This window comes from Astatotilapia calliptera, chromosome 3 (genome assembly GCF_964374335.1).
Source record: "Astatotilapia calliptera chromosome 3, fAstCal68.1, whole genome shotgun sequence".
In the NCBI taxonomy this organism is placed as follows: Eukaryota; Metazoa; Chordata; class Actinopteri; order Cichliformes; family Cichlidae; genus Astatotilapia; species Astatotilapia calliptera.
In genome coordinates, this window is record NC_137424.1 from 8,704,652 (window position 1) to 8,711,141 (window position 6,490).

Below are 6,490 nucleotides of genomic sequence, written 5' to 3' on the forward strand. Positions count from 1 at the left end.
AAACAAACAGGAAGTGATGTCACATGTGTTCCTGTCCACACAGCAGAATGAGTCTATTGCTGACAGTGATGTACAAACAGAGTGAGCATTTCTGAGGCCCAAAATAAACTGAGTAGTTCACTGAATGAACAATGGACTGTGAGCTCAGTTCCTTCATCATTAGTATGGATTATATATGTATATGTATTATATTAGTATCATATATATCAGGTGCTGCTGCTTTCAGTCATTGTGCAAATGTGCTGTTTGTAAGCTTGTAAAGCTGCAGTCAGCTGAGACTGAAGAAGTCACCTGATCAGTGAGCAAACGTTTCTGAAAACGTCCAGATGAACAGAATCAACCTTTTGGGATCAGCCAGCAATGCAGCATCATTGTTGTTCAGCTTCAGAGGTTTGCAGGAATGAACTGATGACCAGAAACAGCTGCAAAGTCCAAGAAAATACCAGCTGGAGTTCAGCTGCATTTGAAGAAGTCAAAGAAAAGTAAGGATGGCAAAGGGCGACGTTTTCTTCCAAAGAGCTGCAAACATGGTCGACGCCTCATTAGAAGAATCATCTGGACATTTGTGAGGAACTCTAACCAAGAAAGCAACGTCACACAGATCCAACAGACAGTTTCCATGACTGCAAGTGTTGAGTGGAAAAATGCTACATTGCATTATTGCATCCTCTCACCACAGGAGGCGCTGTTGGCACCACTGATTGCTGATCAGCTGTTCTCTGATGATCTGATTGATACTGTGAATAACGGGACTCACTGAACTCTGTGACACAGTGAAGATTACAGAGTTTAACTTCACCCTTTAAGACTGACCACAGAACCAAGTCCGCCAGAGCTTTTGTTATATTTTTACATGCTGTGGAGCCATTTGTGGGAGCATTTCAAGTTGCTATACATCAATACAACTGTTATAGCCCTAATTTTAATAATATGTATGCATTAAGTCCATAGTAACTACATAAACTGCAAAAACAACCTCTGCTCATCCATCTCTGTGTGTATCAGGATACATTTGGTTCATAATACACAGAAAAATCAGAGTTATTACCCGTGTACACGTTCTTAAACTCTGAGTCGGTCTGCAGTGTCTTATTTCTCTTACTTGTGAACAGATGTCTAAACCCCTGACAGCGATCATCGAGCAAAGAACGAGCGGGAGAAGCGTTTCGACGGTCACCATTCGGCTAAAAGCAGTTTCACTTTCACTTTTTATGAAACGGTGCCATTTTTCCATCCGGACCAGGACTACGGTAGCGCAGCAACTTCCAGCGGATTATAAGGAAAAGCTGGCCATCTTCCGCTCCTACTGCAGCAAACACATCGGCGACAAACACATCCAGCGATGGATGACCGATGGAGACCACAGTTTCACCAAGAGTGGAAACCAGCGCCGGGCGAGTTACGCCACAATTTGCCAATGGATTGTAGATGCTTGGGCTAACATGTCTGCTGGTACTGTTGTTCGAGCTTTCGCAAAAGCCGGCATCATTTCCGAGGAGCCGCACGGCACGGAAAGTGACTCTGACAGTGAAGAAAGTGAACCTGGCATGTTTGATGGAGATTTAGCGCAGCTGGTCAATTCAGACACAGAGGATGAGGACTTCGATGGGTTTGATTGATGATAAAAATGTGAGTACCAAACTTTGTTTTGCTCCTGCTTTATTTTTAAATACGCACACTTGTATGCTTGTGTGTTGTTGATGATGACGATTACTGGTAATAAAAATGTGAGTAAGGTACCGAACTCAGGTTTGCTCCCGCTTTATTTTTAAATACGCATACGGTACTTGTATGCGCCCTATGATCCAGTGTGCCTTATGTGTGTGTTAAATACAGTAATGGCACACATAACTGAGACTGCGCCTTTTAGCACAGTGCGTCTTATGGTCGTGAAAATACGGTAAATTTACTTATTATTGTGAAATATTATTTCATGATCATTATTTTTCACAATAACAGAGATTATTCCTGAGGCATTTTATTTATTCCCAGCCATTTTTAATCCAAAATGTCCTTTTTTTCAAAGTCAGTCTTTATTTCAAAATCCCGTTTTTCCCAATGGCCTATTTATTTCATTATTATTACACATTATTTGACCACAAGCAATCTTTTCTGGTTTGACGCCGTCTTTGTAGCCAGAAACCAGCTCTCTCCTCGGCTTCCTCCACTACACGCTTCCCCCACGCCAGTCTCCTCCGTCACTATAAAGGGGAGAGTCATGAGCTCCATCACCCTCACCTGTGCCGTCCAATGTCCCGCCACCAGCCTCCACTGCAGCAGGCCAGAGACCACACCCCTGCCACAATAAGTAAAAGTATATCCTTGCTGTACCCTTAATGCTAAATGTGCTAAATTAACCGCTGCCTTTGCCCCTTTGGGATTATTCTTATGTCACTGGGATGTTGACCTTTGACCTTCACATTAGAGAGATGGGCAGACATAATTAGTGTATGAATTTTAAAGTAACAGGTAATAAAGAGAGTGTAGCAAATGTAGTCAGGTTTATTACTCTGTATCACACATGAGTGCCCGAGGGAGGCGGGGCTGACTGGGGAGACACAGGAAACAGAGAGACAGGGCTGACTCGACATGAAACGATGAAACGTGGGACACGGGAACAGAAACTAAACACAGGCTGAAATGAACACTGAGGGAGGGAGAACTAAGATTACTGAGAGCCTGATAAATAAGAAGAACAAAAACCAAGAAAAACAAGAGTCAAAGAAAACCAAAAACACAAAGCATTGGGCCAGGACCCACTGCTGTGACATTTATATGTGATAAAAACATTAAAAACTGCTCAGATGTTGAAATCTTTCTACGTATACTTTAGGTTCAGCTCTCCAGCCTGGCATTTGGTTAAGCATGATTCAAACATTTGATTTTGTTTAACTGGTTTTAATTATAGTTACTTTTTGTGAACATTTGTTGCAGCATTTAAAAATACATCATTTATTTTCAAACTTTTATTTGATTTAGAGCATCATGTTTGACCAACGTAAATGTTTTAATTTCATATAAAATAACTGAAACAGTGAACTAAATATCTGAAATCTTTCCTTCCTTAAAAGTTATAATCCTACTTAAGTTATAGTGCAAACGCTTAAGCAACAAATATACTTGATGCTAATTAATTAATATTTCCCTTTGATGTTGCAACTATGCGGTCACTTCTGTCTTTAAACAAAATAATATTTTCCAGTTACAGAAATCATAAAGTCCAAACTACACTGAAAAAAATAGGTTGTTGGATTTACTTAATTCAATGGTGGACATTTGTTGCACACAGATGTTTTGCTTTGGCAGCAACTTAAACAATTTATTCAAGTTCAATAAGCCTGTGCGATTTGTGTTGATAAAATGTGACTTAAACATGTTTTGATGAAGTAATTTGAGCTCTTGGAATATTTTAATCCTTCACAATTTTCTCACTTTATCCCAACACCATTCAATAACTTTTACCCAATACTACTTGGTCACTTAAATACTACATGTTATCTTCAAATTACATTTTGCTATTATATTCTAGCATCAAATACACAATTTTCAAATGGAGGCCTTATAACAGATTATATTGTTCTCTTCCAAGATGGTTGCTGGCATCCACCAGTAACCTTTCAAAACAAAATGTCTAATTTCACTGCATTGACAGTAGGTAAAGAATTAAACTGACATTACTCCTCCACTGAATCTACATAAATCAACAGTTAAATAATGTCAGTTCTTCCGTGTTCTCTGGAATCAATCACAGCAAAGAAATTAGACTCTTTCTTTTGAAAAATGTTGGGAAAGAACAAATCAAGATCAAAAATCAAGATTCAGTTAAACAACAATTATAACTAAACAATTTGAGATAATGTTAGTTTCCATTAACATTAAATTAGGTTACTGAATTGGCAAACACCTTCCTATCAACATTACCCATTTTACCCCCAATAACTAAAGAAATTAGCACTTGCAGGTCAAAACCTTTATTCAAGGGATGCAAAAATAACATTGATACAGTGACTGTCAAAAATTACAGCACTGATCATACTGTGACATGTTGGTTCAAAACAGCACACTTAGAAATATTCAACGTTCTTTACTTCAGCTGAATGAAACTGAAAACACCATTTCACACGACCCATATGGGATATTTAGACTGTATAACTGTTCACGCTACATCTCTTCACTAGTAAAAGAAAGAAAAAATACAAAGAGAAATTTAAAAATGCTGCCAAAATGCTGCACAGAGCAAAAGGAAAAACAAACAACAACAAAAAAATGGCCCTGTCCTCATGGCAGTTGCAGTGTATATAAAAATGAACCCTGCGATCTGTTCCTGGAATTGAGCTTCAAAAATGCAGCAGAACAAGTGTGAGATTTAAATGTCTTCTCACCTAGAGCTGATCACCTTGCATGCATAACAGTGAGCTTTCCTTGCAGGAGCAGTTTTGTCTTAGTTGTGAGCTTTTCTTGTACCGGACTCTGCGCCCCAATTTTAGTGTCAGACCACACCTTCAGAGTATTCCATCAACAACAACAACAACAACAATCTTTATTTATAGAGCACATTAAAAGCCAGGGGCATGCCAAAGTGCTTTACATGAAACAATAAAACAATAAAATGATTTACACTAAAACATCAGAGTCATATAAGTGTGGGATTATGTTCACAGGTAAAAACCACTAATAGGAATAATCTATAGCACACAGCTATAGCAAAGTAGAACTGTACCATCATACACAGTGATAGAGGACATAGGCTACGCAACAATAAAATAATTAGCACTATAACGTCAGAGTCATATAAGTGAGAGATTATGTTCACAGGTAAAACCACTAATAAAATAAACTATAGCACACAGCTATAGCAGAGTAAAGCTGTACCATCAAACACAGTGATAGAAAACATTGACAGCGCAGGACAACGCAAAACAACCAGACACATTAATAGAACAACTCACTAGAAGCAAGGCGAGAATTTAACTAGTAGAAAAAGCAAGTTCAAACAGATATGTTTTAAGCCGTGATTTAAAAGATTGAATAGAATCAGACGCCCGGATGCCAATCGGGAGACTGTTCCACAGCTCAGGTGCAGCTAGAGCGAACGCTCGATCACCTCTAGACTTCAAGCGAGATCTGGGCTGAACCAACAATGACTGTGAGGAAGATCTTAAGGCCCTCGTAGGAAGATATGAATTTAAGAGTTCCTTAAGATAACTTGGCCCTGTGTTATTAGTAATTTTAAAAGTAAACAACAGAATTTTAAATTGAATACGAAATTTCACAGGCAACCAGTGCAGATCAGCAAGGACGGGAGTGATGTGAGCAAACTTCTTAGTTTTAGTTAGAATGCGTGCAGCGGCATTCTGGACTGTCTGTAATCTATGTAAAAGGGTAGAGTGGAGACCATAATAAAGTGAATTACAGTAATCTAGTCTTGACGTAACAAAGGCATGGATAAGCTTTTCCAAGTCATTGTGTGGGATGTAGTGTTTGGCCCTGGAAATAAGGCGAAGTTGGTAGAAACTAGATCTGACGACAGCAGATACTTGTTTATCAAGTTTAAATGAGCTGTCAAGTAGCACACCCAGATTCCTAACAGTGTCAGGGAAAGAACTAGTGAGAAAACCAAAAGCATCATGAAGTTTGGCACAAAGAGCGTCACTGCCAAAGATCATAATTTCAGTTTTCTTATCGTTAAGGATAAGAAAATTTGCCAGAAGCCATTGCTTGACCTCACACATGCACTCTCGAAAGTTACTCACGGACATAGCTAGATCATCATTCAGCTCAAAATAGATCTGGATGTCATCGGCATAATAGTGAAAGGCAATGTGGTATTTCTCAAAAATGACACTTAAAGGAAGCATATACAGTGAGAACAGGGTAGGGCCTAGCACAGATCCCTGGGGGACACCACAGCAAACAGGTACAGCGGAGGAGGAGGAGGTGGCCAAGTGAACCGAAGAGAGCCGATCGGAGAGGTAAGATTTAAACCAATCCAAGGCAGCGCCCTTGATGCCTACAGTGTGCTCTAGTCTCGCCAATAGTATGTTATGGTCAACCATGTCATCAGAACCAACCACGACGCAAGAGGAACACTGATGACGTGCAACCCCATGACCCAATCTGGGGCAGTGATGTACCAGCGGAGTTCAAGTTGTGGACCACCGGACAGAAGGTCCTGCACTCACTGTTCCCATGGGTCGGAACTGGAAAAAACACGTTAAGAATTGAGACTCTTGACTACCGATTTGGACTTTTCCTGAACAGCTCAACAAAGATAAATAAGGCTCAGAATGAGGAAATCGACGCGATCAGAATAGTGGTCATGCAACACAGGGTCGCCCTGGACATGATTCTCGCTGAGAGAGGGGGCCTCTGTGTCTTATTCAACACCACTTGTTGCACCTATATCCCGGACAACGTGCACTCCTTGACCATGACCACCGCCCTAGACAAGTTGCAACAACTGAGTAATGCGCAGCAACAAGACTATGTC

General features: G+C 40.1%; 1 long non-coding RNA gene across 1 annotated transcript in view; it reads left to right on the plus strand.

The window, feature by feature from the left end:
* LOC145425113 (uncharacterized) overlaps nucleotides 1-975 on the plus strand; it is a 3,564-nt gene extending 2,589 nt beyond the window's left edge. Inside the window, exon 2 of the long non-coding RNA XR_013905779.1 lies at nucleotides 1-975. This exon is cut by the window's left edge and continues 716 nt beyond it. This is a non-coding gene — a long non-coding RNA (uncharacterized LOC145425113).
* The last annotated feature ends 5,515 nt before the right edge of the window (nucleotides 976-6,490 follow it).